Raw genomic sequence first — 13,739 nt, forward strand, 5'->3', positions numbered from 1 at the left:
CTCTGATTACCAACTTGTAACGCCCACGATGCGGCTATATCTCCCATGTGTTGAGGCACGACTTAGAGGCATAACCGCATGGTGGTTTTGTCACAAGAGGGGTAATCTTCACACAATCCCATGTATTGAATAAGAAAGGGATAAAGAGTTGGCTTACAATCGCCACTTCACACAAATAACAAGTTAAGCATACATCATCCAAAGTACAATCCAGGTCCGACTATGAAACCAAAATAAAGGAAGACAACCCCAAATGCTAGATCCCCGATCGTCCCAACTGGGCTCCACTGCTGATCATCAGAAAACGACACACAGTAATGACCAACGCCCTCGTCAAACTCCCACTTGAGTTCGGTAGCATCACCTGCACTGGTATCATCAACACTTGCAACTGTTCGGAAGTATCCATGAGTCACGAGGACTCAGCAATCTCACACCCATGAGATCAAGACTATTTAAGCTTATGGGTAGGATAAGGTAATGGGGTGGAGCTACAGCAAGCGCTAAGCAAATATGGTGGCTAACATACGCAAATAAGAGTAAGATGAGAAGCTACGCAACGGTCGAAAAGCTATAAGTGATCAAGAGGTGATCCTGAAACTACTTACGTTCAAGCATAACCCAAGACCGTGTTCACTTCGCGGACTCCACCGAAAAGAGACCATCACGGCTACACACACGGTTGATTCATTTTAATTAAGTGGAGTGTCAAGTTCTCTACAACCGGATATTAACAAATTCCCATCTGCCACATAACCGCGGGCACAGCTCTCGAAAGTTTATACCCTGCAGGGGTGTCCCAAATTAGCCTATCACAAGCTCCCACGGTCAATGAAGGATATTCTTTCTCCCGGAAAGACCCGATAAGTCTCGGAATCCCGGTTACAAGACATTTCGACAATGGTAAAACAAGACCAGCAGAGCTGTCCAATGTGCCGACAAATTCCGATAGGAGTTGCACGTATCTCGTTCTCAGGGCACACTGGATGGGCAAGATGTCGGGTTGGCATAGACCCTGGTTGCCCAGGGGGCGCCGGACATCGCCCAGGTTGGACCAACACTTAGAGGAGCACTAGCCCCAGGGTTTAAAATAAAGATGACCCTTGAGTCTGCAGAACCAAAGGGAAAAGGCTTAGGTAGGCAAATGTAAAACCAAGGTTGGGCCTTGCTGGAGGAGTTTTATTCAAGGAGAACTTTCAAGGGGGTCCCATAACCCCAACCGCGTAAGGAACGCAAAATCAAGGAACATAACACCGCTATGACGGAAACTAGGGCGGCAAGAGTGGAACAAAACACCAGGCATAAGGCCGAGCCTTCCACCCTTTACTAAGTATATAGATGAATTAATTAAAATAAGAGATATGGTGATATCCCAACATATCGATGTTCCAACATGCAACAAACTTCAACTTCACCTGCAACTAGCAACGCTATAAGAGGGGCTGAGCAAAAGCGGTAACATAGCCAAACAATGGTTTGCTAGGAAGGTGGGTTAAAAGCTTGACATGACAATATGGGAGGCATGATAAAACAAGTGGTAGGTAGCGTGACATAGCGATAGAAGGACAACTAGCAAGTAAAGATAGAAGTGATATAGAGGGTATGTTCATCTTTCCTGCAATGTACTCAGAGTTGTCGAAAGCTTGCTCCTCGTTAGCGTACTCAACAGGTTCCTCATTCATGTACTCGTCTTCCGGCTCTACTCAAATCAAGAACACAAACAATGGAACAACAATCAATCACGGTGCAATGCACAAGCAACATGATGCAATACATGGCATGATATGCAAGATATGATATGCAGTGCGTATGCATGCTCTGGAAGGGAAAGAATGATCAAGGCATCAACATGGCAAACCAAGTATGCCGCTGGAAAGATGAGGTGATTTCGGTCGAAATTGATATAAGGATCACCGGAAACGGATGCACGGTCTGCAAATGACAAGCAACAGAAGAATGGTGCAAAACTGCGATTAACAGCATGATAGCAATTAGAATGCAACAAGAAGCTAAGCTACGGCACTCTAATATATCAACAAAGCATATGATGATATCCGTAGGCATAATCCTATATCCTCCCCTGGCAATATGATTAAACAAAGCAGGAGCAGGCAATGGAATAATATCACGAGTTCTCACACTAAAAGCCAGGTTATATGGAATAGGGATTTTAGGAGAATCGATATCAGTAAACTGGTGGTGATCCATGGCAGCATGATTTAAGTAGACCTTGGTCAGAGGGTAATTATGAAGGCATATATCAACATTAAAGTGAGTCGCCAAACGAGTAGCATAAATACCACCATGTATTTTTCCCTTGGACTTATTAATGTGGAGGCGACGTGCCACAATAGCTCCCAAGCTATAAGTGGCGACGTGCCACAATAGCTCCCAAGCTATAAGTGTTGTCGCCCTCTAGTGCACGACGTAAAACGGCAAAGTCTGGTGAACTGAGTGCACTCGCCTTCTCTCTAGCAAGCAAGCATTTTGCAATGAAAAGAGAAAATTAATGAACAGTAGGAAAATGCAAGCTAGTGGCAGTGGTAGCCGACACCCCTCTCTCATCTCCCACTGTCAAGGTACGATAAAAGGCCTCGAACTCTACCGGTCTAAGCTCAACTAAGCTCCCATCAGAAGGGATCATGCATATGTCACAAAATTCAGTAAGCGGTATCTGAAGGGTTTTAGCATATAATTTAAACTACACCTGAGGAATTCCTAGGAAGGAAGTTAAGACTTTGAACAAAGATGTTCGTGAGGAGATGATACTATTCACATTCAGCTGCGATCAAGTCGGTGATGCCGGCATTAGTAGTGTATTCTGTGAACTCCTGAAGAATTCCAGCTTCTTCCATAAATGGGGTATGCGGCCATTCGCACGGCCGTACTTCCGCCAACCTCCGGGGATGGAGATCACTGTCAGAGGACTCCCCAACAACTCCCTTGGAGTTCTTCTTAGAAGCAAACTTCCTAAAGATATTCATCTTCTTCCTACAAACAAAAATTGTGAAATTTTTAGTCCACAAAATTTTTCTCAACAAAACTTCACAAAATTGATAGCAACTACTCATAGGGATACATAAAGGCCATAGCAAGAATTCAAACTACTTAAAACTTTAAGAATTGAACATGCAAGCTCATCTACAACAGCACCCAGAGTAGCTAATTATTCAAAATATAAACTACTAAAGCAAAAACTAGTTGGACAAACGGTGGAGTCACATATCAAGCAACAATCCCCCGAAACAGTTTCGGAAACCGGAGCTTCGAGCAAAGAGATTGAAGTCTGCGGGTTTGAGAGCAAGAACACGAGAGAGGGAGTGAGAGAGAGCAATGGGGATTTTTTTTCTGGAGGTAGGTGATGATGTGGTGTAAAGGGATAAGTGAGGGGGGCCATGTGCGGACCACAACCCACCAGGATGCACCTGGGGTCCCTGGCGCGCCTAGGTGGGTTGTGCCCACCTGGTCCACCTCCCTCACATATTATTTGCACCAGAAATTCTTAAATATTCAGAAAAAAATCGTATTACATTTTCAGGGCATTCTGAGAACTTTTATTTTTGTTTCATTTTTTTATTGCACGGGAAATTTAGAAAACAGACAAAACATGGTATTTTATTTTATTTAACTAATAAAACCAGAAAACAAAAGATAGGGATAGAAGGTAGTGCTTACTAAATTCATCAACTTCATACCTCTCAAAAATGATCCATTAATAAGGTTGATCGGGTCTTATTAACAACCACTTTCGATTAGCATGAAAGCGAGGAATTCGTAAATCACTATGTTACCTCAATGGGCATATGAATGTCCCCAACAATAAGCATTTCATAATTCTTCTTACCAGTAGGTAGAGGTATTTGAAAACTTCCAATAGTGATTGTCGGAGATTTTTCAATAACATTAATACCATTCACTTGGAATTGTTTCTTCGGAAAGTGCACCATATGCTCATTATCATCGATATGAAAAGTGACCTTGCTTTTATTGCAATCAATAACTGCCCCTGCAGTATTCAAGAAGGCTCTACCAAGGATAATCGACATGTTGTCGTCCTCGGGCATCTCAAGTATAACAAAGTCATTCAAAATAGTAACATTAGCAAGAACAACGGGCACATCCTCACAAATACCGATAGGTATAGCGGTTGATTTGTGTCGGTGTACTAGGGTAGGGCTACCCTAGTATCCCGAACTCATGCACGGGCAGTTGCAGCATCCCGCGGCAAGGCTTGCCGGGTGACCGCCAAGACCCTCCGTGGTTCCCTTGAAGACCATTCAAGAACAAAGTACTCAAACCAAGGCGCCGGCAAGAGGAGCTTGCCGGGAAGGCAAACCAAGGCCCCGGCAAGAGGAGCTTGCCGGGAAGGCCAACCCAGGCCCCGGCAAGAGGGTCTTGCCGGGAAGAGACAAGACCCCGGCAAGAGGAGCTTGCCGGGAAGGCCACTCAAGGCATACCAAGAAAGCTTGCTGCGACGCGCCCTGCATCCCGGCAAGGCCCGGTGAGCGACATGCTCCCAAACACGACAAGACGACGACCGCGGCAGGGAGCGTGCCGCGGGAAACCCCCACTTCGTGCCCGCGCTCCAGCACACCTGCTAACGTGTCGCTCTAGGACTCCCCCAAGCACACGTGGCAGGAGGCTGTGCAGCTAGGGGTGCACGGTGGCAAGCGGAGATGAAGAGAAGGCCATCGTGGCAAACGGTGGCGCTCCTAACGGTCACTTTTTGCAATGTTTAGGCAACTCAGACAGGCATTTAATGCCCTTGTCCCCTTCCGTCAGAGTTAGGTAGGGTGCACTGTATCCACAGTAGCGGTAGCTGCACCTACCGCATCCTTTTCCATTTTTACCCTTCTTGTCTATGTTGCCCCCTATCGGTGACCCCTTGAGAGTATAAAAGGAGGCCCATGCGCAACGTAGAAAGGGGTTCAGCTAGTTCGGCCAGTTCGGCTCATTCAACACCAGGAACACTCTCACGCTCAGTCTGGCAGCGTCCGTCGCTCCTGAGCAAGAATTCAATACACACAAACAAGCAGCAGTAGGGTTTTACGCATCCGTGCGGCCCGAAGCTGGGTAAAAACCGCTCGCGTGTACCGCCTCGATCCGCTCTTTGTGCGGCCTCCGCCCCCCACCGAACCGAAAGGGGCCCTGTCCCCATAGGTGTTGGTGGAATCAGCCTCCCCGACATCTCTGGCGCGCCAGGTAGGGGGCGTCGAGACCGTGTGAACCCGATCCGGCGTGCACGCGAGCTAAATCTTCATCGTCTTCACTGACATGCCACCGAAGAAGAAGGCTTCAGGGGCAACAACCCCGTCTGCGTCGCTTCCACCACCTCCGGAGCAGGCGGATGGTGGAGCGGACGCTGGCGGAAGAATGGACATCGACGAGGGTGCCCACAGCGCTGCCAAGTCCAAGGACAAGGCCGCGCAGACCTCGGCGTCCATACGCCCACCGCGCCCATCTCAGGAGGCGCGGGACCAGCAGCGTCATAGCTTTCGCAGCACCATACGTCCGCTGGCCCAAGATCAAGCTGGTGGTTCGCGTGGCGTCCAAGACCAGCATGCACGCCAGCATGCTGGCCCCAGTGAGGTGCGGTCGCCTAGACGGGACACTGCTCCTTCTAACTTGGTTAGGAGTCCGAGCATGTCCCGCTCCTCGCACCGTTCACCTCTGCCGCCCACCACGCCAGCGGAAGCCTTGGCGCGGGCCCAGCTACTCCTGGATTACCCTCCGACGGCGGACAAGACCGACGAATGGAGGGCCTCTATCCAGAGCCTCATCGGCTTCGCCAACGGCGACACTGCACGGCAACCAAGCGCCTCGCTGCCGCGGCAGGACAGCCGGACGCGAGCCGATGGAAACAAGACTGGGGGAGGTGCGACTTGCATGCACTCTCCACTACGAAGGCCAAAGTCGCCGACTCGCCGGGTCCACCCCGACGGCGGCTCCACCGCGTCGTCGGACCCACGAGCTCGTCGCGACCAGCGCCAAGTTCTCCACGAACGACAACAAGAAGACGCTTGAACCCGCATCGAGTGCCAAAGAGAAGCGTGACGTCAATCCGACAAGCGCGTTGGGCCCTCTGTTGACATGCATGCGCCAGGGGAACCAGGCGATCTGCCGTACGTGGTAGGTTGCCCTGCGTTCACCCGTGAGCTGCGGCAAGTCCAGTGACCCAGCACAAAGAATTTCAAACCAGACGTACCAGAGAAGTACGACGGCAAGACGCATCCATCGGAGTTTCTCAGCATCTACACCATCGCGGTGCAGGCTGCCGGGGGACGGGACGACAAGATCCTTGCCAACTACTTCCCGCTGGTACTCAAGTCCAATGTCAGATCCTGGCTCATGCACTTGCCGGACAACTCCATATCCTCCTGGGCTGATCTGTGCCATCAGTTTGTCGGCGCCTTTACAGGCGGCCACAAACCACATGGCCAAGAAAGCGATCTTCATCTGCTCGCACAGAAGGAAGGAGAGCCACTGCGCAAGTACATTCAGAGATTCAGCCGTGTACAGCACAACATCCCAGACGTCCACCCCGCCGCGATCATCAGCGCGTTCCATCAGAACCTGTGAAACCGAAGGATGAGGGAGGAGATGGCGATGTGTAAGATCAGAGACGTCAGTGAGCTTTACGCCCTGGCCGACAAGTGTGCACGCGCTGAAGAGGGAGGAGGCTCCCCGGAGAGGATACAGGAGAAGGAGGATCTCACAGTGAGGATGCCGCCTCGACAAGGAAAGGCCGGCGGCGGAACAACAGAAGGAAAAAGGGCAAGGAAGTGCTAGCTGTCGAGCAGTCCGGCAACGGAGGTGGCGCCAAGGAAGCTAAAGATGGTGGCTCCGACAAGGAGGCCCAGCCTGTGGCGGCCGCCGACAAGCAGGACGGCTCCGGCAAGCAGTATTGTAAGATCCACCGCTCCAGGGGTCACGATCTCCAGAATTGCAAGAAGGTTGAGCAGCTCGTTGAGCTACAGAAAGCTGAGTACAAGCGGCGCGACAAGGAGAAGGCCCAGGAAGGTGCGGGTGGATCCGGCAAGAAACGGCTCGGCCGAGGAGGACGCCGTGGCAAGGCCAAGCAGCAGCAAGGAGACAGACCTCCCCGTGGCCGTGACAAGGATGAAGATGACGACGACGATGAAGACATGGATGATGACGAAGCCGATGAGCAGGAATTTCAGAAAGCCACAGAGGTCCTGTGCGTTGACGGTGGTGCTTCTCTGCATACTTCGCACCGCCAACTCAAGCAGTGGATGTGGGAAGTGAATGCAGCAGAGCCACCCTTAGAGTCACGCAAGCCTCTGAAATGGTCCAACACGCCTATCATCTTCGACATTGAGGATCACCCTGATCGCGTAACTGCGGTCGGGTGCTTGCCGATGTTGGTTTCACCAACTATCCGCAACCTCAAGGTCACGAAGATGCTAGTTGACGGTGGGGCCAGCTTGAATCTGATCTCCTCCGCGATCCTTCAGAAATTCCAGATCCTTGACAGCGAGCTCGAGGAGACTGGCACATTCCAAGGAATCAACCCGGGAAGAAGCAAGCCGAAGGGAAAGATCACGCTGCCGGTCACATTTGGCAGCGAGATGAATTTCAGAACTGAGAGGGTCACATTTGACGTTGCCGACTTTCCATTGCCCTACAATGGGATCCTTGGCCGTCCAGCGCTCGCCAAGTTTATGGCAGCCTCTCACTATGCATACAACATGCTCAAGATGCCAGGCCCGATAAGTGTCATCTCTGTCCCCGGCGACAAGAAGGATGCCCTTATCTGCGCCGACAAAATCTACCGGGAGGCAGCAGCCACAACTGATCACAACATACTTGCCGCTGAAGCTCCCGGGGGGAAGAAGAAGACGAAGTCCGGCAAGAGCTCTGATGCCCACTCCGGCAAGCGCACCTCTTCGGAGTGCTGCGCTACCGTCGAGGACGCACCATCGAGCTCCACCGGCAAGTGCAAGAAGACGATGGCAGCTCCACCCGAGACCAAGAAGGTGCCCGCCAAGAAGGACGGCACTGGTGGTACCTTCACCATCAGTGCCACGCTTGACCCCAAATAGGAAAGCATGCTCGTTGCTTTCCTGCGGGCGAATGTCGACGTGTTTGCATGGCAACCGTCTGATATCCCCGGTGTTCCCAGGAAAGTAATCGAGCCTCACCTTGCCGTCTGTCCTCATGCGCGGCCCGTCAAACAGAGAGTCAGGAAGCAAGCGGTGGAGCGCCAAGAGTTCATTGCAGAAGAGATCAGGAAATTGGAAGCAGAAGGCCTTGTCAGAGGAGTGCTCCATCCCACGTGGTTGGCCAATCTTGTAGTCGTGCACAAGGCGAACGGGAAATGGAGGCTTTGTATAGACTTCACTGATGTCAATAAAGCTTGTCCCAAAGATCCATTTCCCTTGCCACGCATTGACCAGATTGTTGACTCCATAGCTGGATGTGATTTGCTTTCATTTCTTGATGCATACTCAGGATACCATCAGATCTTCATGGCAGAAGAAGATGAGGAAAAAACCGCATTTACCACCCCTTGCGGCACATACTGTTTTATACGGATGCCCTTTGGGTTGAAGAATGCTGGTTCAACATTTGCAAGGGTAGTCCATGTCGCTTTTGAGACACAGATACACAGAAATGTGGAAGCCTACATGGATGATATAGTGGTCAAGAGCAAGGACAAGGCTACCCTGATCCAAGATTTAGAAGAAACTTTTGCAAATCTGCGCAAGATCAACCTCAAGCTCAACCCCGAGAAGTGCGTGTTTGGAGTCCCTTCCGGCAAGCTTCTCGGGTTCTTTGTGTCTCAGCGGGGAATTGAAGCCAACCCCGACAAGATCAAGGCCATCGAGCGGATTGAAGCACCGAAGCGCGTCAAGGATGTGCGAAGGCTTGCCGGTTGTGTGGCTGCTCTCAGCAGGTTTATCTCTAAGTCTGCTGAGCGCGCCCTGCCGTTTTTCAAAATATTGAAAAAGGCAGGTCCAATGAAATGGACTCCGGAAGCGGAGGCCGCGCCGCAGGACTTGAAGAGGTACCTGTCCTCCACTCCAATACTTGTCGCACCTAAGCCACAAGAGAAGTTGCTGCTGTACCTAGTGGCAACCAATCAAGTGTTTAGTGCTGCATTAGTAGCGGAGAGGGAGGCGGACAATGAGCCAGAAACCGCGGCAAGTGAATCCAGCGACAAGCAGGGGGCTTCTCCGACAAGTTCTGGTCCCGACAAAGATGAATCTGCGCAGACGTGCAAGGAGGTGCAGAAGAAGATGGTGCAGCGCCCAGTTTACTTTGTCAGCTCCCTTCTCCAGGGGGCCAGGTCGAGGTACTCTGATGTGCAAAAATTGCTTTTCGGCCTCCTCATGGCCTCGAGAAAGCTGCGCCATTACTTCCAGGCACATGAGATAACAGTTGTCACTCGCTTCCCACTGAAGAGGATACTGCAGAATCCAGAAGCAACAGGCAGGATTGTCGAGTGGGCATTGGAACTGTCAAGCTTTGGCCTCAAGTTTGAGAACACTGCAACGATCCAAAGCAGGGCATTGGCAGAGTTCATAGCAGAGTGGACGCCAACTCCAGATGAAGAAATTCCAGAGACGAGCATCCCCGTCAAGGAGACAAGCAAAGAGTGGCTGATGTACTTTGATGGTGCCTTCTCGCTGCAAGGCGCTGGTGCTGGCGTGCTGGTTATCGCACCCACCGGAGAGCACCTCAAGTACGTAGTCCAGATGCACTTTCCCAAGGAGCAAGCAACAAACAATACTGCAGAGTATGAGGGTTTGCTTGCCGGCCTCAGGATCGCAGCCGACCTTGGGATCAAGAAACTCATTGTAAGGGGTGACTCGCAGCTTGTCGTCCGCCAAGTGAACAAGAACTACCAGAGTCCATTGATGGAAGCTTATGTTGATGAAGTGAGAAAGCTAGAAGCACACTTTGACGGCCTACAAATGGAACACGTTCCGCGAGCTCAGAACGACGTTGTTGATGGCCTGTCAAAGTGCGCTGCAATAAAGTTGCCTGTGGAACCAGGAATCTTTGTGCTCAAGCTGACTCAACCATCCGTGACATCATCAACCGGATAGAATAAGAAGAGGAAGTTGGTTTCTGGTGACTACTTTCCGGCAGAGCTTCCCGAAGCCGCCGCTAAGAAGGTCCCCAAGATGGACGCCAAGAGTGCTGAGGAGCAGTCTGCTCCGGCGAACCTCTTGGTTTGTTCCGTTGAAGCAGACACTCCCGACAAGTTTTGCTCCGGCAAGCTTGCTGGGGAATATCACGCTCTGGCAGAGCCGCGGGTTCTTGCCGTAGAAGCGGATTTTCCCGCAGCAACAGATACGCCTTTAGTCCTTGTTGTCGAGCCACAAGCTCCAACATGGGCGCAGCAGATTGTCCGTTTCCTTCAGACAGGAGAGCTTCCTGAAGAGCAAGAAGAAGCTGAAAGAGTAGCCCGGCAGTCAAGTATGTACAAGTTTGTCGACAACACACTGTACAGAATAAGACTCAACGGTGTGAAATTGAAGTGCATTCACCGGGAAGATGGACAACAGCTGTTGGCAGAGATACATGGAGGCCTATGTGGTCACCACATTGGCGCAAGAGCGCTTGTCGGCAAAGCATTTCGACAAGGCTTCTTCTGGCCGACAGCCCTCCAGGATGCAACTGCACAAGTAACCAAGTGTGAAGCGTGCCAGTTCCATTCCAAGCAGATACACCAGCCAGCTCAAGCTCTCAAGACGATCCCTTTATCCTGGCCATTTTCGGTCTGGGGGCTCGACATCCTCGGCCCCTTCCCCCGAGCTGTCGGGGGCTTTGAGTTCTTGTACGTTGCAATCAACAAGTTCACAAAGTGGCCGGAAGTGGAACCAGTGAGGAAGGTGACAGCACAGTCAGCAGTCAAGTTCTTCAGGTCGATTGTTTGCCGTTTCGGGGTTCCTAACAGGATCATCACCAACAACGGCATGCAATTTACGAGCCGCACCTTCATGCAGTATGTCCAAGATATTGGCGCCAAGGTCTGCTTCGCTTCTGTTGCTCACCCGAGAAGCAACAGTCAAGCGGAGAGGGCAAATGCTGAAGTGATGCGAGGCCTCAAGACCAGAACTTTCGACAGGCTGCACAAGTGCGGAAGAAACTGGATCGAGGAGCTGCCGGTGGTTCTTTGGTCGATCAGGACGACGCCAAATCGAGCCACTGGCCAGACACCCTTTGCTCTAGTCTATGGAGCAGAGGCAGTTCTCCCCACGGAACTCGTTTACGGGTCACCTCGAGTGCTCGCTTATGATGAGCTTGAGCAAGAGCAGCTGTGGCAAGATGACGCGCTGCTCCTTGAGGAAGACCGTCTCCAGGCTGCTGTGCGAGCCGCTCACTACCAGCAAGCTTTGCGTCGCTACCATAGCCGCAAAGTTAAAGCCAGGAGCTTCGAGGAAGGCGACCTTGTTCTTCGGCGCGTTCAGTCCGCCAAGAATTCCAACAAGTTGACACCGAAGTGGGAAGGCCCTTATCGGGTGAAACGAGTCACTAGGCCCGGCGCTGTCCGCCTTGAGACCGAAGATGGCACTCCGGTGAGCAACTCCTGGAACATTGAACATCTTCGTAAGTTTTACCCGTAAGGCGCGGTTGCCGGAAGCTTTTTCGGAAACCACCTTTTGTACAAGTCTTGCCGCTGTTGCATGTAATCCTTTGTACAAAGTCGGGCGCAGACCCCATGCACCAGTAAAGCTCATGTGCCCCGCACATCTTGTCAGTTTTTTATGCTATAATCCTTTTTCGCATATGTTATCTGACACTTTGTGCAGCACTAGACCCCGGTAAGCAATAACGAGCCCAAGGCTCCATATCATTACTTTATTTCTCTGTTTCTTTCTCAAAAGAAAGAAGGTTCCCTCGCCCACAAGGTTTACCGAGGGGGGAAGGAGAAGATAATGGTGTGGACCAGGCCGTTCAAGAATGTTTCTCCTTGCCGGTAAGCAGACGACAAAAAAAGCTAAGTTGCTAAAGCTTGAGCAATCAGTTTTTTTAAGTTTTTGAGTTATTTTCCTTGAACGACCATGCTTTGTATGGAAAACCTGTGCGCGGAGGAACCAACTCGTAGCTAGTTGCGCCTTTACTTTGTTTCGAGTCCGCTCAACAACTTAAGTGAGCTGCTAGCGCCCTTACTTTGCTTCGAGTCCGCTCAGCAACTTAAGTGAGCCGCTAGCGCCCTTACTTTGTTTCGAGTCCGCTCAACAACTTAAGTGAGCTGCAACTAGGTTCGACAAGGTTGCTTGTCGGTAGTGACCCCGCCAGCAGGCTGCTGAAGTTCCGCACTCGGCGCTCGCGGCAAGGGTACCTGCGCCGGCAAGTTTCCCTAGAAAGCGTAGGGCAGAACCATACAAAGCCAAGAGTCGAGTAAAGGAAGTAACACCGCAATTTTTTGCCTAAGATAGAGTTATATTACAAAAATAACTCGTCGTGCCTCTAATAAATTGTTCCCATTACATGACTGGCAGCAACAAGAGAAGAAGAAAACAGACAGCACCTGGGCCCCGGCGAGCCAGTATCGCTGGGGGCTGCGAGTGCCAAGAATCGTCCACGGCAAACCAGAGTTGCCGGGGGCTGCAATATCAGATAAGTCTTTCATCCCTCATCATGCATCCTCTTATGGACTCGGGAATGCGAAACCACGTTTTTTCCCGAAAACTGCCGTGCTCCCTCAACTCTAGGCCCTGGGGCTCGTTCCCGGGGCCAAGTGTGGTCGTAGTCGCGGCAGCAAAGGGATGAAACGAGGAGACCGCACCCACCTCGTTCCCGCCTCCGTCAAAAGAGTGAGAAAGGTCGAGCGACGTGGGAAGGCGGCAGGGCCTGTTGCCGGGAGATGAAATGTTTGTCCGAGGGATACCAAGGATTTGCTCCTTGGCGTGGGTTCAACCCGCGAGACAAATAACCCGGCAAGCATCCCCTTTTCATTAAAAAACATCCCACTCAGGTACAGTCCATAGAGGATGAAAAACATGAAAGAGAGGATTACATGTTTTAGATACAGCTAAGGCCCGAAGGCTTACAAATTAAAAAGATAAGATGCCCATAATCCCTTTCCTGTCCCTCTCTTCAGGAGGCAGGTCAAGGAGGCGAAAAGGGCAAAAGGAGCAAGGTGGGGGCTCGGCCGCCCCGCTCAGCGAATCAAGGCACGGGAAGAGCAGGGAGTCCAGGCCAACCCGCTGCCTCTGCTCGCGACGGCCCAGTTTCCCACTTCCACCGTCCGCGACTCCAAGCGCATGGGAGCCGCATGGCGGGGATGTAGAACCAAGGCGATGGATGAGGCGGCCTCGCTCCGCCTCGTGATCACGGGGAGTGGACGTCCCGAAAACCGCGCACCGGCCCCGTCCAGTAAATGCACCACGCCCCCACGCCTACCTCCGTTTAGGGAGGAGGGCGTGAACCGTCCCCATCATCGTGGCCTGACGCATGCTCGAGGGGCTTAGCCCCACGCACGCCGCCCGCGTCACCCACGACACCTCGTTTGACGCGTGCCGTTCTGGGCGTGCGCGGTGGGAGCGGAGAGATATGCAGCGTGACCTAGGCCGCGCGTGCCCATGCACTGTTTTGGGCCTGGCCTAACAGCGCTCGGCACCGTGTATGGCCCAGGCCCGGGGGCTCCTGTCGGTGTACTAGAGTAGGGGTACCCTAGTATCCCGAACTCGTGCATGGGCAGTTGCAGCATCCCGCGGCAAGGCTTGCCGGGTGACCGCCAAGACCCTCCGTGGTTCCCTTGA

Source organism: Triticum aestivum, chromosome 4A (genome assembly GCF_018294505.1).
Source record: "Triticum aestivum cultivar Chinese Spring chromosome 4A, IWGSC CS RefSeq v2.1, whole genome shotgun sequence".
Classification (NCBI taxonomy): Eukaryota; Viridiplantae; Streptophyta; class Magnoliopsida; order Poales; family Poaceae; genus Triticum; species Triticum aestivum.